Here is a 27,595-nt window from a genome sequence, read left to right on the forward strand (position 1 = left end):
CATCATGCTATATGCTAATAGCGCATTAGTGTACACCAAATCTGCCTCACCTCACTTTATTTATTTCAGGCTAAAGAGTCTTGCAGAATTGGATCAGATTCATGTGTTATTCTGATCCCAAATTTGATAATTATTTACTTCACATATTCTAAACAGCCTATGTCCAACTTTCTGTTCCATACATGGCCTTTTCCCACGGGTATTGGATCAGCATCAATCAGCATTTTAATATTCATCACCCTCCGGTACCACAGGATCCGCATCACTGTACAAATTGGGAGCATGTAACGTTAATGCTACCAATCACTCAGCATTGTGACCGGCTGTCACGGGAACAAAAAAAACATGGCAGGTCATTAAAACAGGAGGCACAGCTGACCCCCGACCATTTTCCCCAAGGGCAAGTTGAGCTGTGGGACGCCTCGACGTGCAGGTGGGGCCCTCGATGCGGATCCAGGTGGGTAGGTCAGGTCACGTTGATGGGCAATATTGAAACAAATGCTCCTCTAAGTGCAATCTTCAATAAAGGCCCCACGCCTCATTGGCCACGACCCTTTTAGGTCAAATCCATAAAGGCGTGCAGTGGAGCAAAATGCCCGTCTGCCCGCTATGGACTCTGTCACTTCAGATTGCAGAATCCCCATGATCTCCAGTTGGACACCTTCCTGGCCAATGGTGCATGTCTTTAAAGACTGGTCACTTTTGTTATTAACACCTCCCTTGGAGTCAACTTGCTTGTGAGCAAACCCCAAGTCCAGGGTACCAGTCCACCTGGACGGTGGGTGTCTAGTAAAAATTTGGTGATTTCCTTGATCAAACACCTGGTTCAACTCATCTGTGCATTGCCCTGTTGGTAATTACATTTGAGCTGAGAATTTAACCAAACTGCGCTGGACCCTGGCCCTCCAGGACCAGTCCACTGGTCAGTTTCTGACAGTAGAGCTATGCTGGAACACTGTGAACCTAGCAGTGACTAGCAGAGGCGTGTAAAAATAGAAACCCCAGTTGTTTCTCAAGACTAGAGCAGAATGTCTCCAACATCTATCTATCTATACACACAACGTTCGCCCAATTATCTCCCCGGTAGTTGATCCCACTTCCAAGCTGCTGTCTCCAACACCCCATCAACCAATCTGAGAGTGTGAACTCTGAGTCTGCTTTTATTTTTGAGCAAGTTTGTTCAGAGGATTTGATTTTTACATAAAACAAGTACAGAGAGGAAGTACTTTTCTGAGATAAGAAGCCTGGAACTGTAGGCCAGAAATTAGAACTGTGAAGAACATGGCTGTGGAATATGAGCAAATTTCGCTCAGTTTTCAAGGCAGAGTAAAGAATTTTCCACACATGAGTTGTATCAACTAGGCCTTTAGGCTCCTGCCACAAAAGGTTTAGTATATGGGTTCTAATCCTCGTTTTGGAGATGAACCAATCCAACCTATAACTCTAAACGTTACCAGGTCTCAGAGAGCTCAACTCTGCAGGGTGGTAGATCACCTGGTACCAGGCCGGGATATCTTCTCAAACTGTGGCTGAAACATCGCATAATTGCTGAGTGAACTTGGATGTGAGAGCTGACTGACTCATTTTGTGCTGACTGACCAGCTGTGAGCTGGCAGACTTGCGTACCTCCACCATGTGCGTGGACAAGAGAGAGGAATTACCCCTGATCCAGGAGGGCTGGTGCCTAGCACAGTTTGGCCACTGCTCTTCTCAAACACAGCAATTTAGCCTGCTAACTAACTGCTGACTTGACTAAAGTGTTGCAGAGCAAGGAAATCACTGTGGTGGACGCCAGCCCTGCTGTGTAGGAGCTGAAGACCACAGAACTAAGCCATTTCACTGCTGTCGCGATGTCAGCTAGCCAGTGGCACTGGTAGGAACTGTGTGCCCCCTGAAAACATTATGGGCATGAGCTGTGCTGGCAGAGGCTGAATCATCTGAATATGCTTTTATGGAATATGGTTACACTCAACCCTTGCATCTTATTTGCCAGGAAATTGGCACGAAGGAGTCAGATCTGTCTTGGGCGAATTACAAATTCGAAACCATCCCGTTTGGAATGTTGAATGCGCCCGTCCTGGCCGAGGCGAATCACCCACAATATGCTTGTAAGGACATCGTTTTCTGCCATGGATTACACTTCACATTTGCCTAATTCCTGAAAGACGCTTCTGCAATTTCCTCCAGCTTACGTCTATAATCTCGCCACGCCTTTTGATTCCAGTTGTTCGCAGATACACAGCAGTTACCGTGGCGATGTTGCCATGATACCTGGCACCGCCAACGCCTGCGCTCGGAGGAGATGCGAGCATCTGTGGTGTGATCCAAAATACTGCTTACACACTGGCGTGTGGCATGTATTCCTGGCTTTGTGGGGGCCTTCTGTGTCCTTGCCTGTATGACTGTAGCTAAACAGTATGGTGTGCCACCTTATTAGGGACATTAGATTGCGCGAAGTGCTAAATACACACAAATACACAGTGAAGAAGTATCTGACATTTCACACCAAAGCTTTGCTGATTAAATTCACAGATCCCACAGCACAAAGGTGTTATCCATCTCCATACAGCACTGATATTGCCGCATTCGATTAAGCCTACGGAAAATACACAGAACGACACTTATGAGTCTCAGTGGTCTCAGTGAGTACACATTCTAAAGCTACAGTGGCACAATTTCCTCGTCATATTTATGCAGGTGTCATGGTACAGTAGAACACAAAGGGTCTGCAACATCTTTCTGAAGATTTTTTGGAGTGAAATTATTTATCATTATAAACTTTGGTCAATTCTACAATCAAGGTGACTGTTTTTTGATTTTTTTTTGCTGCAAGTTCACAACCAATGGAAGTAAGTAAATCCTGGAAGTTGCCTTTTTGTGCTTTAAATGACCATAGTGCAAAAAATGTCTACAAGGACAGTGCCTCAAGCTAAAAATTGAAAATAAAAGGAAACAAAGGACATCCCTGTCATCCCTTGTCCATGTGGCCAACTTACAGAATTTGATTAGTCAAGAAGCATTCCACAAAAAAATGGCACTTCATTCAAAATCTGATATATGGCACTATAAACATTCCACCTGACATATTTCACAAAAATATATGAAATTCTCCTTATATTCAATATACGTATTGAAATATATGTAACACATATGCCAAAATATTTAACATTTCCAAACATAGAACATATACTTTAGCCAATTTGAACACAATGTAAAAAACAAAATCTGATATATGGCACTATAAACATTCCTCTTGACATATTTCACAAGAATATATAGAATTCCCCTTATATATGTTCTATATACGTATTGAAATATATGTTACATATATGCCAAAATATTTAACATTTCCAAATATAGAATATATACTTTAGCCAATTTGGACACAACATAAGAACGACCGCCAGATTCACATCATGTCAAACAAGGAACAATGGAAAAACAAGGTTTTGCAGTACAGTGATGGTATGTATTTTACATATACTTTATATAAGCCCCCCCAGATAAAAGATTAGCCACCTTGCATGTTTAAGGTGGTAGGAATTTTAGGTTCCTGCAGATGGTGCTTCACGAGAATAATCTTTCCATAAATACCTGCCGGGTGTGTGACAGAACTCAGACTTTGAGAAGAGTGCAGTACAGTGCAGGGAGTGTCTCACTGGATGTGTGGAAAATGGGTCACAAAGCAGACGTTAATGATTGTCTAAAAGGAGGGATTTCATTCCACCGTAACTGAAATGTGACTGAAAGGTAAAACTAATGGACAGACATTGGTGGTGAAGGAAGCCTGGAATTTTAGACTGGGAGTTCTGCCACAGCTGGTAGAACCTTATGACCGTATGCTTTCATGCACCTGCAGATTCAGCTACTTCCTTCACACTGTGGTCTTTGGCCACGCCCAAATGCACTGTACTCAAAAGTACTCTCAAAGTCTGAGTCCCGTCACACACCATGTAGATGTTTCTAGCTCAATCCTCCTCATGGGGCTCCACCTGCAGGAGCCTGAAGTTACTACTACTTAAACTTAAACTTTTGTCTGGGGAGCTTATTCTCAACATATATGTACATACTCAATTCAAAATATATGTCCAATCTTTTTTTTATCAAATCAGATTTCCTTATGGGAGCAAAGGGTGCCAGTTCAGGGCTGGAAGTGCAGAGCTGAATGGTTTTAATGGGCTCTCTGGATATGTTTTATTTCTTGTTAAAGGGCTATAAACTGCATCCACCTTTCTTTAATATGCTCATCTATGGATGTTCTCCCCTCTCTCTCACTCACTCTCTCTCTCATCATGATGCATTGATCAGTATTCAGCTCGAATTCCTCTGCCTCAGCACAATCTGGCCGGTCCGTACGCCGAGCGGGGGCAGGGACGAGGTGCATCTCTGCATGAAATAAGATTTATTGAGGGTTTCTGTCTCTTGTCACGCCCTGCTGGAGCAGCTCATGATGCACAGCATCCGATCATAGACACACACACTCTCGTGCACACACACACACACACCAGCACAAAAGATCTAAAACTAACGTTCCATGAAGGTAAGCCTCGTCTTGCAGTTTGGTCCGAAGCACAGCGTAATCATCTCAGCATTTTGCAGCTAAACTGATCTGAACTTTCTTTCGCATTCTTGGGCTTTTCTAAATTTATATCTTTTTTCTTAGCAAATCACTCTAGAGCTTCAGAAGGTGGTAAGATGTAACATGGACTTTTTATGTAGTTCAGCCATCTTCTCATATTCCCATAGCAACGCCATCTGACAATTTTTACAACATTCAGGTACATAGTGAAGGTAGTTTCATCAACAACTAACAGTGAGAGCTAGTCAGGCTAAAGTACAGCCTCCAAACATGGTGGAGGTAGTTTCATCAACAACTCACAGTGAAAGCTAGCCAGGCTAAAGTACAGCCTCCAAACATGGTGGAGGTAGTTTCATCAACAACTCACAGTGAGAGCTAGCCAGGCTAAAGTACAGCCTCCAAACATGGTGGAGGTAGTTTCATCAACAACTCACAGTGAGAGCTAGCCAGGCTAAAGTACAGCCTCCAAACATGGTGGAGGTAGTTTCATCAACAACTCACAGTGAGAGCTAGCCAGGCTAAAGTACAGCCTCCAAACATGGTGGAGGTAGTTTCATTAAAAACTCACAGTCAGATCTAGTCAGGTTAACATAAAGCAGCAGTATATTAATTATTGGTCTAATTTGCTATTTTTTAATACTCCATGAAACTCATTCAGTTTTTAATAAACGATAATGAGGTGAAAACTCGGTGTGATGTTAGCAGATTAACAGGAATCTAATATTGGCATCATGCCTAATGCTAGACGTGGGCTATAGAGGGGTATAAACCCCCCTCCCCCCTCCAGCATTGAGCTGTGGAGCAGTGGAAGAACTGTGTTCTCTGGAGTGATGGTAGTGGAGCTTCATCCAGTTCTTTTGGGATGAGTTGGAGGGGTTTGAGGGGAGCTGGGGATGTTAGGTCAACATCCTGACCTTACTAATGCTTCTGTCACTGAATGCAATCAAATCCTCACAGCAATGCTCATCCAAAATGTAGTAGAAAGCCTTGTTTCTTAGACAGTAGAGACAGTTACTTCAACAAAGGCAGGATCAACTCTATTAAATACAAATTCAGGAGAAACAATGAACTAGCAGGTGTCCCAATACTTTTGTCCTTTTAGTTTGTGACTGTATATACATATATTCTTTAATATTTAATATTCTAAAGATTAAATACAGAGATGATCGATATTTAAATAAAAATCCAAGCCCTCTGTGATGTTCCTTTCCCAATAACAGAGGTGTAGAAGCGTGTCAAATCTATAAAAGGAGCCACTGTAGCAGAAGCCCGCTTGCAGCCAGAAGCAACTGACCGCTGGCTTCTATTATAAGCTCGTTTCCAGTGAACGGCTTTTCTGCTCTTTCATAAATGCAGGGACACTCTTCTGAATTACTGCACGTGGTAATCAAGCGTGTGATACTGAAGACCAGGTTGAAGATTAGGCTGAAAAACACTGGGACATTCCATTAAAGGCAGGAAAGCCTCCATAAGCCGGCCGCTGTGGTGGACATGCTGGAGTGGGGGTGGGGGTGGGGAGTAGTGGGCAGCCCAGCTGGTGGAGCTTGTTGTTGTCATGCTAAAGCTGGACTGGAACAGGACAGCACAGGCAGAAGGATTACACACACTCGTAAGCAGACGCACACACCGGCCACTTTATCAGAAACCCCTCTGTTTGAGTTCCACCTCACTGGTGTACGGTTCAAAAACTGTAGTCCATCTGTTGGTGCACAGTTTGCATTAGGCACCCAAAAAGCACCTGGTCAACAGCGTACATGTGGTCAGAAACTGACCAACAGTGAATGGGGAATGAGTGGAAGTACATGGTTGGGGTTTCTAATAAAGTGGCCAGTGTGTGTAAATACAAGATAGTAGGTGTTTTCAATTAAGTGGACAGTGAGGAGGCATAAAATAGCACAGGATAGTATACAAGATAGTATGTGTTTCTAATAAAGTGACCAGTGTGTGGATGTAAAAGAAAGCAGGTGTTTCTAATAAAGTGACCAGTGAAGTAAAACGAGTGGTCAGGAACTAAGAATGTCTTATTTCAGTCTGACAGCAAAATCAGAGCCAGTCAATCTATTTATGGTCCGTTACCAGTAGGTTATATTCTACCCCTATTTTTAGATCTTGTTTGATGTCTGTAATTTCATTAGAATCATTCCTTTTTGTATTCCTTTATTCACTTGGGTAACCTAGCAACAGCACCCAGCTGTTGCAACAAAGTAACAACTTCAAATCAAGTTGACTGGCTTTGAACATTTTACTTTCATGATGATGATATTAATAACAATGTTACTGAAGACCGCTTGGTTGCCTGAACGTTAGATAAATTACATTTTAAGGCCAGGAAATAATATATCGAGGCCATAAGATAATATATTGTGACCACAAGACAATATACTAAGACCATCATATCCCATATTGAGGTCACAAGATAATATATAGAGGCCACAAGATAATATAATGAGACCACATGACAATATATTGAGACCACAAGATACCACACTGAGACCACAAGATAATATACTGAGACGACAATATAATATACTGAGGCCATCATATAACAAATTTAAGCCACAAGCTAATATATAGAGGCCACAAGATAACATGTCGAGAACACAAGATAACACACTGAGACCACATGATAATATACTGAGGCCACAAGATAATATACTGAGACCACAATATAATATACTGAGACCACAATATAATATACTGATATTACAATATAACATATTGAGGCCACAAGATAATATGTCGAGACCACAAGATAACACACTGAGACCACATGATAAAATATTGAGAGCACAAGATAATATACTGAGACCACAATATCATATACTGAGATCACATGACAATATATTGAGACCACAAGATAATATACTGAGTCCATCATATAACAAATTGAGGCCACAAGATAATATGTCGAGACCACAAGATAATATACTGAGTCCATCATATAACATATTGAGACCACAAGATAATATATTGAGAGCACAAGATAACACACTGTGACCACAAGATAATATATTGAGACCACATGATAATATCTTGAGACCACAAGATAATATAATGAGACCACAAGATAATATGTCAAGACTACAAGATAACACACTGAGACCACATGATCATATATTGAGAGCACAAGATAATATACTGAGACCACATTATAATATACTGAAATCACATGACAATATTTTGAGACCACATGATAATATATTGAGACCACAAGATAATATAATGAGACTACAAGATAACACACTGAGACAAGAAGTTAATATATTGAGAGCACAAGATACCACACTGAGACCACATGATAATATACTGAGTCCATCATATAACATATTGAGGCCACAAGATAATATGTCGAGACCACAAGATAACACACTGAGACCACATGACAATATATTGAGACCATCATATAACATATTGAGGCCACAAAATATTATATTAAGCCCACAAGATAACATTTTGAGGCCACAAAATATTATATTGAGCCCACAAGATAACATTTTGAGGCCACAAGATAAAATATTGATGTCAAACATTAGTCCTCATTCTAATACTAATAACTTGATGTTTGTCTTGTACGGTTTATGACTTTGCTAATGATACTACATGTCCATCACGTTAGTGTAAGGCCCTGTATGCTAACACAGCGGCATTTACTTCAACACCTATTAATAACTGTTCTCTTTCAATTAACACCATTCGCTGTCCATAAATCCTGCAGTGCTGCTTTATTAATGCATTATTTAGTGCTCATGCTTGTGTATTGAGCTCCCTATGTTGGTACCCTTCATATTATCATATTATAAGTAATTAGCACTTACAGACAAGAAGACATTGTGATACCGAGAGCGTTAACTGTCCCACTGTTAGTTCATGGTGTATTTCTAAGCAGGGTAGGGTGTTGTGTTGGTACGGATATGAAGCATATCTGCTGCTTCTTATCAGCTATTTTGGTACGTTTATCTAGAAAAGGCAGAATTGTGGCAGCTGTCATGTCAACAAGAGTGAGAAAAAGTGAGAGAGAGCGCGAGAGAGAGATGATCTAAAGCAGGTGAGCAACCAATCAATCACACTCCACAGCCCACACAAACACACACTGGATTAGTGTCACTTTTACCTTCATGCCTTCATCCCATTAGACTCCAAACCCCCTCTCCAACCCCCATATGGAAGGTGTTTGCATGATGCCATGCTAATGAACACTGCAGTCACATATGGGAATGCATCAGGGGAGGGAGTGGGAGTCAGGTTGAGAGACAGAATGATGGGGGAGGGGGGGTGCTGCACTGTACTGTATATTGAAATGTTGACTTTGAGGTTCAGTTCTGTAAAACACTGGAAGACACAAGTGCTTCATCAAACCCTGTAAAGCCCTAAGGGTCTGTACAGTGGCTCAGGATTCAGTTCCTCGTTCTCATACCTACCTCAAAGACATGTTAGTTTTATGGTCGTTACTGAATAATCAATGATAGTTACTGACTAGTAAAATGGCACGTTACAATTTGGCCTGGTCAAAAAGATCTCAGATTTTCCTGCAAAGAACACCTTTCCAACTGTTAAGCACTGAGGTAAATGGATCAGGTTTGCGCTGCAGCCAGTGGCACATTAAATACTGTACTGGAAGAGGGAACAACTGCAGGATAATGATCCTACTAAACAGATGTTTCTAATAAAGTGGCCAGTGGGTGGACTAAGAAAGTCTTCATTTAATCTGACAGTAAAATCAGAGCCGGTCAATCTGTTTTTAAATCTTATTTGATCATTCCTTTTTGTAGGAATGATCATTGATCATTCCTTTTTGTATTACCTTGTTCACTTGGGTAACCTAGCAACAGCACCCAGCTGTTGCAACAAAGTAACAACTTCAAATCAAATTGACTGGCTTTGAAAATTTACTTTCTTGACAATGATGCAGATAATATATTGAGGCTATAAGATAATATACTGAGACCACTGGATAATATACTGAGAATGCAAGATAATATACTGAGGCCACAAGATAATATATTGAGGCCACAAGATAATATATTGAGGTCACTAGATAATATACTGAGACCACAGGATAATAAACTGGGGCCTCAAGATAACATATTGATGTCACAAGATAATATATTGAGGCCAAAAAATAATATATGGAGGCCACAAGATAACATATTGAGGTCACAAGATACTATGTGGAGGCCACAAGATAATATATTGAGGTCACTAGATAATATATTGAGGTCACAAGATAACATATTGAGGTCACTAGATAATATACTGAGATCACAGAATAATATATTGAGGTCATTAGATAATATATTGAGGCCAAAAGATAATATATTGAGGTCACTAGATAATATATGGAGGCCACAAGATAAAATATTGAGGCCACAAGATAATATATTGAGGTCACATGGTTCGGGTTTGTGCTGCAGCCAGTGGCATAATGAACACTGCACTGGAAGAGGGACAAATTGCCCTATAATTGATCTCTCACCTCTACATCCAAAATCCACAGTGGACCACCTTGAGAGGCCCAAACTGAAGGTTTTACCATGGCCCTCCCAGTCGCCAAGAATCCAAGATGACTCAAGAATTCCACAGAACTAGGAACCTTCTGCAGGACGAATGGATGAAAATCAAGAATTGAACGGGACACTCCAGGCCAGCCGTGAGCTAGAGGGGATATAAAGCCCCCCCCCACCAGCTTTCAGCTGTGGAGCAGTGTTCCAATATCTAGTGTAAAGCCTTCCCAGAACAGTACAGACTGTTGCTGCCTTAACCGAGACATACAGCCTTTATTTTGTAAGAAGAAGCCTTGAATAAGCACTCACCTACACACATACCCCTTTCCCCACTTACACACAACACACACTCACACACCTAGTGCTAACACACTCTTATGCCAAAACCTGCCCTGGAGCAGAAAGCCACTTCACACCACCTCGAGATCCATTATTGAAAACATGACGGGAGAACATACGGCGGGATAACAACCTGCGTCAGGGAAAGAAAAGTAGCCTCTCTGAGTGTCCGGGGAGTCCGAGCGGAGTAGTTAAAGCTGGCAAACACGTGGCCTTTCACGGCACTCTGGACATTTATAATGTATCGGAGTGAGGAGCGTCGGGGGAAGGGGGAGACGCGTGTCACCTCCGCAAATCTGGAGCAGGCCTGCTGAAATGTTAAAGGGCGCACTTAAATATTCACAGCCCATCCATGTGAAACGCACCACTGACCATGGGAAACAAGAGAGAGAGAGAGAGAGAGAGAGAGAGAGAGGGGAACGACTGAGAACCATTGAGCGACGGCGAACCATGGGAGAACCGGGGGAAATCGGCACAATCTCGGCACAATTCACTCGATTATGGTTAGCTTGACCCTTTGACCCATCTATGGTAGTGTTAGCTCAAGCCGAGCTGCTCATTCACTGCAGGTTGCTGGACAGCACACTTGGGAGATCTTGTGGATGGATTCAATCATCAGCAAACTAACACAAGCAGCAGCAGTAGACTGGTGCTCCAGTCGCCCTCGAGAACATCCACTGTTCCATAGATCTTGAGGGTGATGTGTTGGAAGCAGGAAAAATGGGCAAGCGCAAGGATACGAGGGTCTATGGTTGGTGTGGCGCAATGGATGGCGGCACTTCCTGCCAGGGAGCAACCACACTGGAGGTCACGTCCTAGTCTGGGTTGAGTATGCTGTGCTACTCCAATAAGAGTCCTTGGGGGTCCTTGACTCCCAACACTACATTGGCCCACCTCTGTAGCTGGAAACGCCTCTGACAAGGGCAGAAATCGTGACGCTAAGCGACCGTCAGGACACCTTCCGAACATCAGGCAGGTCTTGTTAATGTAGCTAATGTAGCTAACAAGCTTTGGACGGTTATGGGCACCAATTAGCACTGTCGAGCCCAGCCGCGGTTTTCTTGATCTAGCTGGAAGCCCTGAGGCTAGCAAGTGCTTCTTCCCTTCCAAAACTCACAAAGGTCCACCACATCTTTTCAAAGATTACACAATGTCATTGGAAAGCTTGTGGAGTGTTTCCAGGTATGCCGTGGTCAGTACCTGCCAAAAGTGACAGGGTCATGGGCACCCAATGGAGGCCCAACCTCACAACTTGGAGAACTTGCTTACAGGATCTGCTGCTAACATCTTGGTGCCATGTACCTTAGAATGCCTTCGGGAGGTCTTGTGGAGACTAGAGCTTGACAAATCAGAGCTGTTATAGTGGTACAAGGGGCACCTACGCAATATCAGGCAGGTTGTCTAATGCTAGAAGAGGTGTTTCAAGGCGTCCAGCCCTTGGGGGACCTGGAAAGCCCAGGAGAGAAATATAAAGCACCCTCTAGAAATATTAGCAGCCTTGCTAAAAGAGGAGAAGGAAAAGCTCTTTGTTGTTTATCAGCTTAATCTGACACTGAAAATGAGAAATTTAATCTTCCAGTGCGGTACAATTATTCAACAGAAAGAAAATCAATGGGAAAGTCTAAACATTTTTCTGTTAAAAAATGCATATCCTTATTGGCACGCCTTCGTTGAGTACTGTGTGCACTCTCGCTTTGTTGACTGCACTCTTATAATGCCAGATAAAGGTGCCAATAATTCTGAAGGTCACTGCAAACGTTCCCCTCTGTGGGGGCTATAAGAAATAAGATTTGCCCAGTTTGACGTATCAGTGGCTGGTAGTGACCTACAGCCCTGCTGGCAATCTACAGCCCTGCAGATTTTGGGTTTCATTCTTACTGATCTGGCTAATCGATGTCTTCAGTTGTGTGTTATGTTTCCTTCCTTAGCCCAAATTGAGCTGATCAGCCATAACATGCATGCCGTCTGAAGTTTCACAGTGGATTGTATTGCACTGGAGCCAGCCAACAGCCACCAAGTTAGCTAACAGACAGCTGTTCTGGCTAGCATTCTGCTTAGTCGGGGTCTTATACTACCGAAAGTGGTGGTTCCAAACTTTTGAATGGTAGTGTAAACACCCTGGGTGGATACGCTGCCTATGTCACCCATCCAGGCTCAGAATAAAGCAGATGAGTAAAGCCCCTCCTACCCTCTGCGATGGAGCGAGAGTCCCTCGGGAACCATCAGCGTCTGAGGGCCTGCAAACACAAACACACAAAAGCAAACAGAGACAACATGAATATTTATGAATGCTGCATCCCACCACTGCACCACACACACACACACACACCCACACACACACACATTCTTTTTCTCATCTCTTTTCTTACTCGGAGATCATCTGAGCTTGCACACACAAATACACACTGATTTTCCCTTTTCCGCGACGTGACTTCTGATTCGTGAACTTCTCGGAACGTCTTCACGTCTTTACGATAGCAGAGAGAAGGAGCTTTGGTCACTGTTTACTTCCATCTGCCATTTTTGGATCGACAGGGGAAGAAACGGAAGGAAAGTGGTCGGACAAAAGGCAGCAACTGGGCGGCTGCGGGAAACGGGGCTGAATTATTTATATTCGCGCCCCTTATCCAGTGTCTGCCGCTGTTCAGTCTGTTCCACGGTGAAGGAAAAAAGTAGGTGGTGGAAAGAGCAAACAAGAAGGAATGTGTGAAGCCTTCTGTCTAAACCTGACTCCTGTGTCCTGACAACATTCTGCCTGAACCATCACTATCCCGGCAAAATACGCTCTGAACCCAACTGCAGCTGGGTTTGACGGCACAACGGTAATACTGTATACCACGGTACTTAAATTACGATATGTAAAATTTCTGTACTGTGTCTATATCTAGTACACGGCCAAATAAACTCATTCCCCCATTGGCAATTAAGAGAGCCACAGGGTGGGGGAGCTGTGTATGCTCACGCTCTGAAAACAGATGGGAAAAATCCAAGCCCACCGTAGTTGCAAGTTTATCAACAAAAGACACAAAGAAGGGCCTTGGGTGGTCCAGCAGAATAAGGCTTTGTCACCATGACCAGAGGATTCAAATCCCAGTAATGCTGGTAGTTGCCACCGGCAGGCAGAACTCGAGAGAGCGCAATTGACTTTGCTCAATTGAGCCAGGTACATAGTGCTTTCCTCAGAGCGAGTGGGTTGCCCAGTGGCGCTGCATCATCATCGGCGGCAGTTGGGAAAACAGGCGATGGCTGCCTGGCTGCGGATGTGTCTGAGGAGGTGTGTGTCGGCCTTCCCCCTCTTTCAGTTGCTTGTGATGGGGGGAGCATATGTATGGGTTGGGTAATTGTCGATCCATTGGCGACCGGGGAGAAATAAAGCACAACGCGGGAGAGAGACAGGGCAGCAAACAAGGGAGAGCGAAAGCGAGGAGGAAAAGAACAATAATGAGGTTTGGGGTTTAATGGGATGGAGAAGAAAAATAACATTGATCCAATGTGTGTTTCTGCAGAATGTGATTGGGTAAAAAGGTCACTGTTGTAATCATTCACCTGCTTCTTTAGATCATTTAGATAATTACCTCTTAAACTGCGGGCTGGACAAATCTCCTGTCTCTCTGGGAAAGAGACAGAGATGAAAGATGGAGAGAGATAGGGGCAGCAAATAAGAGAGGGAGAAAGAGGGTATTTTTGGCCACATTCCACCGAACAGCCACTCGAGTAATGCATGCAACTGTCACCAGGTCTCTAGTAGATGCGAGCACAATCCAGATGAGCTCCACAGCCTCTAATTTGTGCTCTAGCATGGCAGGAGTTGCACTGCATGTAGGCCGGCCTTTATGCAATCCCCGCAGGCAGCAAGGGATAGTGAATGACTTATCTGCAGGCCGATCCCGTGCACTTAAACAGCTGGGAGAGCAGGCCGGCAGTGCGGTGTTATTGCCGCGATGCAGATGTAGGATACAAGGGGGGTTGGGCGATCAGGCTAATGCACCGTAATGGAGGATAAAACTAGTAACCCAATTAAAGGCCGAAGCATCTCTCAGACTGTGCGGTCAGAGCGGCAGTGGAGGGAGGGAATGAGGGAAAGTGGAGCGAGAGATAGAGAGAGAGAGATCATACGGGATGGATACTATGAATACTATGATGTAATGAATGCTACCAGTGTGCTGAGCGACCATCCCTGCAACCTCTAATTCTAAGAGGTCGTTTGAAAAAACATAGAGTGGTCTGGTAGGTTTTCCCAAGAGTTTTCAGACCACGTCACATCTTTACGTACTTGCGTCTCATGCACAGCCTCTAAACGAGGATCCGGCACCGTTTGCTGGTTAGCTGCGCAAAAGCGGCGCTGCTAATTGTGCTAATACGAACAGGACGACTACTGCGAGAGCTACTGCGAACGTGGTGACATCAGAACGGCTAACTCGGCCTTCATCTGTTCATTCACCCGCAGTCAAACCAAAGAAACTCAGCATTAGACATGAAGAGAGCGTGACAGCATCCTGGCTAACACCAGGATAAACAATGGCTAGGCTTGTGAAAGCAGGCGAGAGCTCTGTGAGCTGTACGGTTCAATTTATTTCTTGTTGAGCAGGTCGGATATTATATTTTTTTTTAGGACTAGCTACTAAAACAGGCAGCCAGGCTGTCACTGTTGTTTAGCAACTTAGCTGGCTAGCTTGCTAACAGCTAGCCACTCTTCTCACACAATTTCAGACGCTAGTCTTGCTGTTGTTGTTTAGTAAACACCACCTGTACTACCTATTTTTTTGGTTTTCTACATTTGTTGTACGTAGTTGCTGTCCACGGTGTGGAAATACAGCTATTATGCAAATAAGAATGATAACCAATGCTCCACTCCAAACGACTCTACTGATTGACTCAATGAATATAAACCCTGCAACGATCAGATTCATCTGTTCTGGAAGTAGACCGCACCACCACACACATTTTAAAAGTACTCATCCACCAGTTTGGAGCAATTACACACTCTCACCAGAGAGGTCTCTAAATCCCCAAAACTTACAGACTGTCGCTTTAAGGGATGCTATTGTGACCTTTAATGCAAACAGGAGGACCTAAAGGACCATGCTGTACCTTTGTACCATGAGGAGCAAATTTGCATCTGCACAGTAGCTCTACCACACATGATAAATCTTTTTCATGCAGTGCAGTGAACTTCCAGGAACCGTCTCTATCAAACCCAAGAGATTTCCAGCACATGGCCAATATATGTCCCAGTGGACTTGTGTTGAACTTCACATGCAGATAAAATGGCATTTAAGGCCTTTTTTATGGTAGAATTTCTTCAAATAACCTAGAGGGAGAGATGCAGACTACGCTCTCCCAATCCTCCAATGTCCTCCTTAGGGAACTTCCTCTTAATAAAGAATACATAAGGAGTGATTAATAATAACACAGTTGTGGAGTGTGAGTCGGTATATTATTGCAGAAAACAGGCTTGAAAGTAAGTGACAGCGACGTGACCTTTCAATTCTAGGGACTTGAGCGCTGAGGGAGATAGATGCTGCCCTTTGCACAGTGCACGCCTCCTCGTATATGTTCCTCCAACATGCGCAACTTCCAGCTCAGCAAATTGCCACATGCAATCACAGCCTTAAACCGACGTCATCAGGATCAGCAGCTCTTCGGGGGTTTCAACGTAATCATTTGTAGGCAGCCCACGCTTCACAGTTCAGTCCTGAAGTTGCCTGAAGTCGCTATAGGACACGCCCCTACTGTAGACCAGAACAGGACAACCTCCACAGTAGCAGATCACAAGAGATCACCACAGGACGCCCCCTACCTACTTTATCTACAGGACGTCCTCCACAGCAGCTTGCAGAACTGTAGCATGGGATGTCCCTGTCCTACACCTTATCTATAGTCCTCTACAGTTTGCTCTTGGTGTGACCACGTTCCTGACCCAGGTTGTCAACAATCGGCTGTCTTTCTAAAGGCCACAAGATTACAATCTCAGTAACCTTGAGCTATTCACATAACAGGACCATGCCATGGACCACCTATAGTCAGTGACTATAGACACGGTTAAAAGTATGAGATCCTCTGGGAACTTTTGAAGGTTCTTTAATTTGAAACTGGATGAAGAAGAAAAGGTTCTTTGAAGGCTCCTCCACAGTTTCAAACTGAAAAACCTCTAGAAGTTCCTCAAGGATCTTTTATTTTTAACAGTGTAGAGCTTCTATAAAAATAGAGCAATCCTAGTATCCTGTAAACGGCACGGTCCCGAAAAATGACTGCATGGAGTCATCTGCCTGGAGGGTAAAATGGTGTTGTTAAAGTAGGTAAACATGCTGATTAAATCTCTCTCTTGCTCTTTTCCTTCTCCCTTTCCCCGTGCCCCCAGGTAAACTCTGCGGAAACTTGCTGACATCTTGTCAACGCTTTGTTATCTGATTATCGTCATTTGGATTTCTTCGCTTTCCCCGAAGCGTTGGAGGGCTTTCTGTAAATAGCACGTTGACCTTTCATTCGCAAGACTGACACAGACCCCACTGGGCACTGGAGTTTGTAACCTGCTGTTACACCAGTGGGCCTTCCATGACCTTCACAGAGACAGCGGCCTGTTCCTGGGCAACTTATTCGGTATTCGGTCACTCGTTAATAAGTAGGAATGGGAAGGGCTGAACAAAAAGGGCTGATTCCTAAGTGCTTTAAACGTGTTCAACCCCTTGTAGCCGTAGAGATCGAGAGGCCTTGTTAAAAGGACCACCGCACTAACAACCTTGCGAGCAACGGGTTACAATCTCACGGCAAAAGGCACATACACAGCATTGCTTTTGAAAACTTTTCGGAAAGCCTTTGATGGATGCAAGTTCAGATGAGCTGGCATCGCATCATCTCTGCGCACCCTGCTGATCTAGACCTGCAGCCATTCCTTAGCCAAGTAGGGCTTCTTTTAATAGGCGAGAGAGGAGTAGAGAAGGGGGGGAGGAGAAGAAAGGCGAGAAGAAGAGAAGACTCCTGTAGTGCTGAGTTCAACTACCAGCCTAATCCTGCCGACTACGCCAATTAGCTCCTCAACCAGGGCGCCGAGAATATCCCTGATTAAGTACGTACGGACAGAGAATCCAGGGTCGGGACGTTATTACACGGAGGTTTCTGCATTAATGTGCTTTTATTCTTAGGTAATAGTCAGCGTTGGACCTAATTCGGAATTAATCACTTGGGTAATTCTCCATGACTCTCTGATAGGAACGGCAGAATTGCCCAAGAAAGTAAGTCGATTACACGTGGGTCTGTAGCAGGTTGGCTTTTACTAAGATTACTAGGCATATTTAATTGCAATTTAACTGGGAAAGGCATCATTTGTAGGCCTGTGAAGGTTGAGGCCTTCAGTGGAAAGCCAGTGCCACAGCTGTCATCCAATGAGTGCTGAACCTACCAATCAAGAGCACACAAGAATACGGTGCATTTTAGAAGGGAATGGTCACCCAGTGACCTCCCAGTCGATCTGAAGTAGTGTCGAACCCTTTTGTTCGCAAGACTGACACAGACCCCACTGGGCACTGGAGCTTGTAACCTTCTGTTACACCAGTGGGCCTTCCTTGACCGTTGCCTGTTCCGGGGCTTCCTGTGCAAGTGGGCAACTTGCGGTATTCCGTCACTCATTAATAAGCAGGAACAGCCAGAGAACGAAGGGGCTGATTCCTAATTGCCTTTAACGAGTTCAAACCCTTGTAGCAAGAGAGCTTAAGAGGCCACACTCAAAAGCACGTAAGTATACGGTGCATTTTAGAAGGGAATGGTCCATTTTTGCCGCCCTGATCACAATTGACCTCCCAGTCGATCCGAAGTAGCTTTGAACCCTTTGTCAGGAATAGCATGTCGACCTTTCGTTTCCATGACTGACACAAACCCCATTGGGTACTGGAGCTTGTAACCTGCTGTTACACCAGTGGACCTTTATAGAGACAGCGGCCTGTGAAAAGGAAGGGCTTCCTGTGCAACTGGGCAACTTGCGGTATTCCATTACTCATTAATAAGTAGGAACAGCCACCGAACGAAGGGGCTTTAACAAGTTCAAACCCCTTGTAGCAAAAGAGATTGAGAGGCCTTGTTAAAAGGACCACCACACCATCAACCAGAGAGCACGTGTGCTGAAGTTACCACTTAAGACCACACAAGAATACGTTGCATTTTAGCAGGAAATGGTCCATCTTTGCTGCCCTGATCACCATTGTCCTCCCAGTCAATCCGAAGTAGTTTCGAACCCCTTGAGATTTGAGATTTGTCGCCTTCAGTTTCCTCCCTACCACCATTCTTGGACGACAAAGGCACATCGTAATACCTTGGGGAATTTGTTCCATGTGTCTGTTAAAAATGTCCACCTGTATTATGCAAACCATGACATGCTAACATGATGGCATAGCATGTATTATGCAGATAAGGACATGCTAACAGGCTAGGCCCACCACTGTCTGTATTTGTAGAGCAATTTCAAATGTGTATGTGTAAGTGTCCATGTGTTGACTTCAAATGCTAACATGCTAATAGGCGTGAAAATGCTAGTGCTGAGATGTAGGTAGTGTTAACATGCTGTTATTCTGACCTAGCCGATACTGTGCAGATGTTCATGTGCTAGCATGGGAGTACCTTGGGTAACAGCAGATGTTAGCATCCTGGGATTGATTTGCCTATGTTATGCAGATGCTAACATGCTTGTATTGTTGCTTGTACATGCATGTATTATGACATAGCATGTGTAATGCGGATGTTAACATGCTAGCATAGTGAGGAAGCTTGTATTATGAACCTGTTAACCATACATGCTAGCATTATGATGTAGCCTATATTACATGGATGTTAACATGCTTTTATCATTACTTAGCTTGTATTATGAAAATGCTAACATGCTAGTCTTTTGAGGTGGCTTGTTTTATACAGATGCCGTCATGCTAGACCTTTGATGTAGTTTGTATTATACAGATGTCATCATGCTAGACTTTTGATGTAGCTTGTATTATACGGCTGCCATTATGCTAGTCTTTTGACGTAGCTTTCATTGTTTGGATGCTATCATGCTATTTTTTTGATGTAGCTTATATTATACAAATGCTATTATGCTAGTCTTTTGATGTAGCTTGTGTGATACAGATGCTATCATATCAGTTTTTTGACATAGTTTATATTATACAGATGATATCATGCTAGTCTATTGACATAGCTTGTTTTATACAGATGCCATCATGCTAGACTTTTGATGTAGCTTGTATTATACGGATGTCATCATGCTAGTCTTTTGATGTAGCTTATATAATACAAATGCCATCATGCTAGTCCTTTGATGTAGCTTGATTGTTTGGATGCCATCATGCTAGTCTATTGATGATTGTATGATTGAGATGCTATCATGCTAGTCTTTTGACATAGCTTATATTATAAAGATGATATCATGCTAGTCTTTTGACGTAGCTTGTATTATACAAATGCCATCACGCTAGTCTTTTGTTGTAGCTTGATTGTTTGGATGCTATCATGCTAGTCTTTTGATGTAGCTTATATTAAACAGATGATAGCGTGCTAGAATTATGATGTAGCTTGTATTATGCATATTACCCTATATATATAATGTTAAAACATATAACAACCAATAAAATAACTATTTTACTATACACCATGTTAGCATACTATGAGCAGTATTGTTGTAGGCTGTGCCTGTCTTTGCTTATGGTACTATTTTCATGTGTGGGTTCATTTGGCTCGGTCTTTTTAAGGCTACCAACCATGCAGTGCAGTTAAGTGTCTCATGCCCTGGAAGGAAAGCATTAGCCGTCTCAACCAGATATGCCACTAACTGGACGCTTGAATGAATCCGTATGTTACTCTGCCAGGAAAAGAAGGATGACCCCTGTGGCCCAATCCTGGCTCTCTGGGAAGGTGGCCAATTGCGATCAGCTTGGATTGGCTGTCATGGGTGGTAAATGCCACCGCTCTGATTTGAGCTAAGCCGTAGGGCACACCCTTGCTTAGTAGTTGGTGTTTTCCTAGGGTGCCCCTTGGGAAGCCATGTTCAATGCCTTGAAGCATTACCCATGGTTTCTTGTGAACCTAGTGTGAACCTAGTCTTCACTCATGCCAAGGCCTGTGTATAACAGGAAGGGTGTCTATGCTAAATAGGTGATAGGAAGTGGTTTTATTAGCATTGTATCTTTTTATTAGCATTGTATCTTTATTTAGTGACTTTGTGAGGTGGAGCCTTGTCCACGTCCCCGTCCTCATGGTGTTTTCAACAGTAGGCCATTAGAGACAGGTGACTATTAGAGCTAGTTCATGCCATAAATATCAAAACTCTATCTTTGCAATATGATACTACTGGAGGCAAAAAAAACAAAAAAAAACAAAAACAAAAGCATGAATCATAGAGGTCTTTCAGTTGACTGGACTGCCTTATCTCGAGACTGAGCCAAAACAATGATGAGGTCGAGACAAGACAAAAATGAGTTATAATAATATCAAGACAGGAAAAAACAGGTCAAAATAAAGTCAGAACAACACAAGAATGACTCAAAAGAATGGCAAAACTGAGGCAAGAAAGAGTCTCAGTAATGTAGAGAATGTTTTGAAATAATGTAAAAAATGAGACAAAATAACAGTTACACAAATGTCAAGTCTCCGGAACAACCAAGGCAAAATAATGTTGAGACCGAGGCAAATAAGAGTCAAAATAATGGAGCGAATTAGACAAAATGGAGTCAAACTAATGTCAAAACTAAGGAAGCAATGAGTCAAAATGTCAAAACTGAGGCAATAAAGGCTCAAAATAATGAGACTTAATAAGACTGATACAAAATACTGCCAAGACTGAGGCAAGAGTGATTCAAATAATGTCAAAACTGAGGCAGCAATGAGTCAATATAATGTAAAAAGTGAGGCAAAAGTGAGTCAAAATAATGACAGAAGTGAGGCAATAAAGACTCAAAAAAATGGCAAGACTGATACAAAATACTGCCAAGACTGAGGCAAGAGTGAGTCAAAATAATGTCAAAACTGAGGCAGCAATAAGTCAAAAATAATGACAAAACTGAGGCAATTAAGACTCAAAATAATGGCAAGACAGATTCTAAATAATGGCAAAACTGAGGCAAGAGTGAGTCAAATAATGTCAAAACCGAGACAAAACAGAGTTATAATGTCAAGACCAAGGCAAGACTGAGTCAAAATAGTCGACTAAGACTAAGACCATTCATTTGTGGTCTTGAGACTGGTCTTCAGATCACGACTGGACTCGAGGACTCCAACATTCCAGAGGACAGAAATCTAAAGCACTTTTTGAGACCAATGTAAGACACCAATCGTCTCCTGGTAGAAGAAGATGATCTCCTCATTTCTCATAAACCTTAGAGAGCTTCAGCAGTCTACTCTTTTCATATGTGTCCAAAACCCCTCACAGCTAAGAGCTGATGTTGATCTCCACGTTTTTCAGAACGGGGGGAAGCTAGTCTTACTACCTTAAAGTGAATGATGGCGTCAGTGAAAGAACTTGGCCTCCCTGACCTCCTAAATCCCATTCTAAATCCAGATAGTAGATGAATCCCAGTCGATGTTCTTGGACCGAACATTCAATTCCCTTACTGACGCTTCCTCGTTCCTTCAGCAACCCCACTTACAGTGTTTGCACACACTGAAAAGACCACGGTTCGTCCATTAGCAAACACAAGTGGGCTTTTACGCTCGTACAGGAATGCATTTTGGTATGGGAGATGCTCCACAATGGAGGCAAGCATCGCTTTCATCTCGCCTGAAAAGGAGCTGGATCTCCGAGTTCAAGTGCAGCCGCCTGAATAGCGCCGTTCATCAATGCCACGTTTGCTGCAGCTGACCAGTTAAATCAGTGCGCGGGCAGGCCGGGTGCTGAGTGTGCCCTCCATTCATTTACCCCTACATTTCACAGCTTCGTTTTCATTTACAGAAAATCAACAGTTGGGCCGGGTTTGGTTTCCATGCCAGTTGTTTGAAGTCATATGCTCAAGAGACGCTCTATTGAAATTCAATTTATCTCTGCGGAGGGGAGAAGGAGGAGGGGGGTGCTGGGTGGGGGGGGGGCTGGGGGCAGGATACGTCGCGGCTTTTGCAGCCGGCTTCGCGGGAAGAAAGCTGAAACAGAAGCCTGGCTGCAGGGTTTTGTTTCTGCGCTAGCGAGCGACACACTTAGCCAGCGCTCCCGCTCAGGGATTCCTTCCAGCTCCTTAAACGCAGCTCTCTTTAATTAGGGCTTTGTTTGAGCACATTTATAATCAAGGGGCTAGAACCCCATGTTTTCACTCGGGACACTTGATCACCGACCAGCAGATGCAGGGCCTACCAAGGCTGCTAGCTACATGGGGCCAGCTTGACCCAGTCCTCGGCCATTACAGTGAGTAACGGGGCCTAGTTATGAACTGCAGACAAAAAACAAATCAGCACATGAGCCTTTTGCCGATACGCTAGCAAACCACTAAGCAGCTGTGGATCTGGCTTGAGAAGCCGCTAAGATGCTCATCCACCAGAGTATGGAAATTAATTTTTTTTTAATTTTAAAAACACTGGATTAGCCAATTTGCAACCTTAAAGAGACGCCTCAAACGACAGTTGCTGTTAAGAAAAGGTCTGGTCATGCGCATCTGAAGCTGCCGAGCTCTCTGAACATTACCGTAATTGATGGCCACCAAGAAGACAGCAAGTGTTTTAAGGTAGTCCTCAGTTAATAGCATAATTAAGACATGGCCATTAACAGGAACGATGGTGGTCAAGCTGAGGTCTGGAAGACCAAGAAAAGTTTGGGACAGAATTCCTGCAAAAGACCTGCTAATTAAAGATGCTAATGAAAATGATATTCAAATTCTGTTATATTAAATTATATTATACAACACAAAACTATTAAATATTACTTATTTATTTTTAAAAGATTTGTCTAAGGATGTTGGAAATATACTAGCTAATGTATTTGCTTGATATGTATTTATTAAAAAGTGTGATCAGTTTACTTGCAAGCATTTGATGAAAGCATAATATTAATGTATTTTTAGGTACATAACAATAAAAATGTAAAAAAAAAATATAGTAAACATAAATATACACATTATTATACATAATACAAAGAGCTTAATTCTATTTTTATTAAAAGTACTTTTTTTTATAAAAGTGTGATCCAAAATTACTTGCAAGCATATATAATGTATGTTCAGTTGCATAATATAAATAAACTAGCAGATTTATGCCATATTAATTTTGTGCTATTTATAAAAAAAAAAACACATGAAACATAAAATATACATATTATAATACATATTAGGAAAATACTTATTAATACATAAAGACTTATAATTTTTTTTTGTTTTTTAACAGACTATATTATTTATTTTAAAGAGTGATTAAAGTTTACTTGCAAGCATTTGATAAAAGCATAATATTAATGCATTTTTAAGTGCATAATTAATAATGCATATTAAGAGAAATATGTATTCATACATAAATACGTAATATGTATACATGTAAATACGATTCATTTTTTTAACGCAAGGGTTCTGATAAGTATAAATAAACTGCATAACATAAATAAATTATATGTGTATATGTGTGAATATGATGCCAAAAAAAACGTATTTTTGTCCTCCAAACAAAAACAAAAAAAACAAGAAGAATACAAAAAAAACTCTTAAGGCCAATCAGGAGGAATCGCTAAAAAGAATATTCCCAATAACTGGACGCTTATGAGTCCTTGATTTCCAAATTTACCATTCAGCTTCTCCCGACAACTCCCATGTTTTATTCTGCCTGGGAGAGCCAGCTGGCCAGAGATCGAACGGTCAGTGGACTGGAGCGTGATGTTTTTATTTCCAGCCTGAAATCAGGTAGAAGCTGCTGCAGAGCCTGGCAGTGACGGTTCAGATGCTCCGGTACCTTCTGCCAGACGACTGCTTTGAGAAGAGTCAGTGTGATGGGTGGAATGGAGTCATCCACAGTGCTGGAGGTCTTGTGGAAACCATGTCCATGATAAAGATCCAGATGATCTTCTCAGCTGTCTTCACTAATCAATGTAGGTCAGAGACATTCCCAAACCAGTGGGACAGTGATGCAGCTGCTCAGGATGCTCTCCTTGGGTTAGGATAGAAGGTCCATAAAAGGGGGCTTTTGACCCCCTAGAAGAAACCTTTCATTGGATAGTTCTTTATCAGTTGTGCAAACCCTACCAAACCTACCTCATGTTTCTAGAAAAACCCTTAAAATGGTCCCTCAAAGGTCCTTTAGCCTCAAAGTAACCCTGGTCCAGGAGGGCCGTCCTGCTCTGCACATTGTATTGTTTACACTGCTCCCAAGATGCCTGATCCAGCTAATCAGCCAATTACCAAGCCCTTCCTGAGTTGTTGATGGTGAGTTCATGCAGGTCTCAGGGTTGAACACTTTGGTTCTTTAAGGGTTCTACCATGACATTGCTCTTTATGAATGTCAGGAACAACTTGGCAACCTTGGGCGAGGCACCACACTGGGCCTCGGAGCTGCAGGTAGCTATCATGTAGCTGCAGGGCTAGAGCACCACTGTGCTCTCTGACAGGTAACTGGAGTTAGCTCAGGCTGACCTGCCCTGCTTTAGGTCCCCGGTGATTCGGCTGGCCGGCTTTCTGCTGATACAGTGCTTTTTATTTAGCTGCACCTCTGACCACAGCAAGTCAATACATATTTGTCCAGCTAGCAAAACACAAAGCCCTGGACAGTAGTGGGTGGTGACTTACATTGTATCATTCCTCACGCTCAAGTTGCAAATCACCTGAGCAATTCGGGTTCCCCAAACACATTTCGCTTTGGGTTCTTTCACCCGGAAGCCTCTTGACCCGTCCCGGGCCTGGAATAGGAACACATTCTTAGGCAGGCATCTTTTGAGAGCTGGGATAAGCAGAAAGGCATCAGGTTTGCTATGAAAAGGCCAGTTTTATAGACCATCGTAGGAGACACCCACGATGACAGTATATCTTATGATGGGGTGGTTGCTGTGGCACTTGCATGAAATGAAAGTAGGTGCCCTTTTGACTTGCTGAAGCAGTGGTTTTCAACCCTGCCCTCAGGGTACCCCCCTAGAAGGTCCAGAATTTTGCTTCAACTCATATAAGAGTTGCAACATGTAGTACATAGAGACAAAGCAAAAATGTAGCCCATCTAGAGGGCCCTGAGGATAGGTCTGAGAACCACTGCTTTAGAGAATTAATTTTTTAGAAGCCTTTTAAAGCTCATAGAACCTTCACGGCATGTCAGAGAACCCTAAAATTGGTATGGTTGTGTATTTTCCCAGTCTTTGGTTGGTTAGTGTAGTGGATAACTTGGGGGTTTGTGCTCTGATCAGACCCCCAGCACTACACGCATTTCTGAAACACTGTGTCTCCCAAGTGCCATCATTAGAACTCCATCACTGGATTCTTTGGTGGGATGTCATAGAGGTTCTCTAAATAACCATTTTATGTGGACGATTCTGAAAAGAAAACAATTTTGTGATTTTGATTTTTTTTTATTTGCAAGCACAGATGATCTGTTTAACCACCGCATAATTTCCCACCAGGACATTCTATGCCATTTATAGGTCCGTCCTACAACCAGCTGGCAACCAGTTCTGACTTAAGTGCAAGCCAAGAACCATTTACGAGCCTTTGAGAGTACAGGTAGAGGGGGATTTCAGATGCACACAGCTCGAACGTGCCCTAAATAAATGTATTTATGAATAAATAAATAAATAATGTTGTTGGCTTTTTTTTTTTAGATGTATGTAGGGGTGGGGTTTATATATTCACAAAGCATTAAGCCTTCAGAGGCTGACATTTATCACTGTCAGTCTTGCTGTCTTGAGACGGCAAGGTCTTTTTCATGGTTCATATCTTTTTAAATGATCGAAAAAAGCCTTTATATATATTATATCCATAAAATAACGGTGCTACAAATGGCTCTTTGAGCGAGGCCATAGAAGAACCAGTTTTGGTTCTATAAAGAACCATGTTTGTCATAGAAATGTGTGAGTGTGAAGAACCTTTAAAAGAAACCAAAAACCTTGATGTAAAGGTTCTTTAAGGCCCATAAAGGTCCACATTTGACCCCCTAGAAGAAACCTTTCATTGGATAGTTCTTTACCATTTGTGCAAACACGGTATGTAAGTGTGAAGATGATCTACACCTACCTCAAGATTCTAGGAAAAATCCTTGAAATGGTCCCTGAAAGGTCCTTTAGCCTCAAGGTAACATTCCCAGGGTTCCCAACCCTGGTCCTGGAGTGTTTACACTCCTCCCACGACACCTGATCCAGCTAATTAGCTAATCACCAACCCTTCCTGAGTTGTTGATGGTGAGTTCATGCAGGTCTCAAGGTTGAACACTTTGGTTCTTTAAGGTTATCAGTTTAATGGCCACATCTCTGTTACAAAAATGGTTCCTTATGGAACCAAAAGTGGTTCTTCTATGGCGTCGCTCAAAGAACCTTTGGTAGCACCGTTATTTTTGAGAGGGTACAACCAAGTAGCAGCAGTCCTTGAGATTTTTTGGCCTTCCTGAGTGAACAGGACTTTTTGACAAGGCCCTGTTTAGCTTGTATGGGGTGCAGGTTCATCAAGGCTGCCCCCTGATCATTGAGGAAATTACCCCTTAGGCACTGACCCACCCAGTCTATATATATTTAGTAGGCACAGCATTAACTTGGGCTTTTTTCCGGGAGTCGTGCATCCAGATCCGTTAATGAGCCTTTTAGTGAAGAGTGACGGTAATAGGGGCATATGTACAGTATGCACTGTGTTTATGGACTTTTCTTCAGCTGTGAAGCTGCTACTGAATCACCCCTCTCTGATCCACACATTCATGAAAAATTCATTTTATGGATCTAGGAGCTTCTTTGGAATCGGTCGGGCGAGTAAGCACATAGGCTTTTTTTAATCTTGAATGAGCTTAAACCATTGACCACTGATTTCTACCACAGCGATGCGTGTTATCATCAGCGCTGTTCCCGATAAACACTGGCTCTTAAGCTTATGTGCCAGAATTCTATTTGTATTCGATCAACTGATATTTGTTTGGTCTTCTTGTGTATGTGTGTGTGTGTACTTTTCATTTTCCTTCTTTGTAATTCTCTCTGGATACCAGTTTTTTATTAGATAGGTATCTGAGCTGTTACCAACCAAAGTCAAATTTCAATTTCCTTGACGGACAACGA

At 42.8% G+C, this 27,595-nt stretch overlaps 1 protein-coding gene across 5 annotated transcripts in view; it reads right to left on the reverse strand.

Moving 5' to 3' along the window:
• lrfn1 (leucine rich repeat and fibronectin type III domain containing 1) overlaps positions 1-27,595 on the reverse strand; it is a 173,799-nt gene that overhangs the window by 58,093 nt on the left and 88,111 nt on the right. For 4 of the 5 annotated variants that reach the window (XM_072690826.1, XM_072690827.1, XM_072690828.1 and 1 more), the window contains one exon: positions 12,608-12,656. The exons of the other annotated variant lie outside the window; for it this stretch is intronic. The gene's annotated coding sequence lies outside the window, so the exon portion shown is untranslated. The remainder of the gene's footprint in view (positions 1-12,607; positions 12,657-27,595) is intronic. 5 annotated transcript variants of the gene reach the window in all.

This window comes from Salminus brasiliensis, chromosome 11 (genome assembly GCF_030463535.1).
Source record: "Salminus brasiliensis chromosome 11, fSalBra1.hap2, whole genome shotgun sequence".
Taxonomy (NCBI): Eukaryota; Metazoa; Chordata; class Actinopteri; order Characiformes; family Bryconidae; genus Salminus; species Salminus brasiliensis.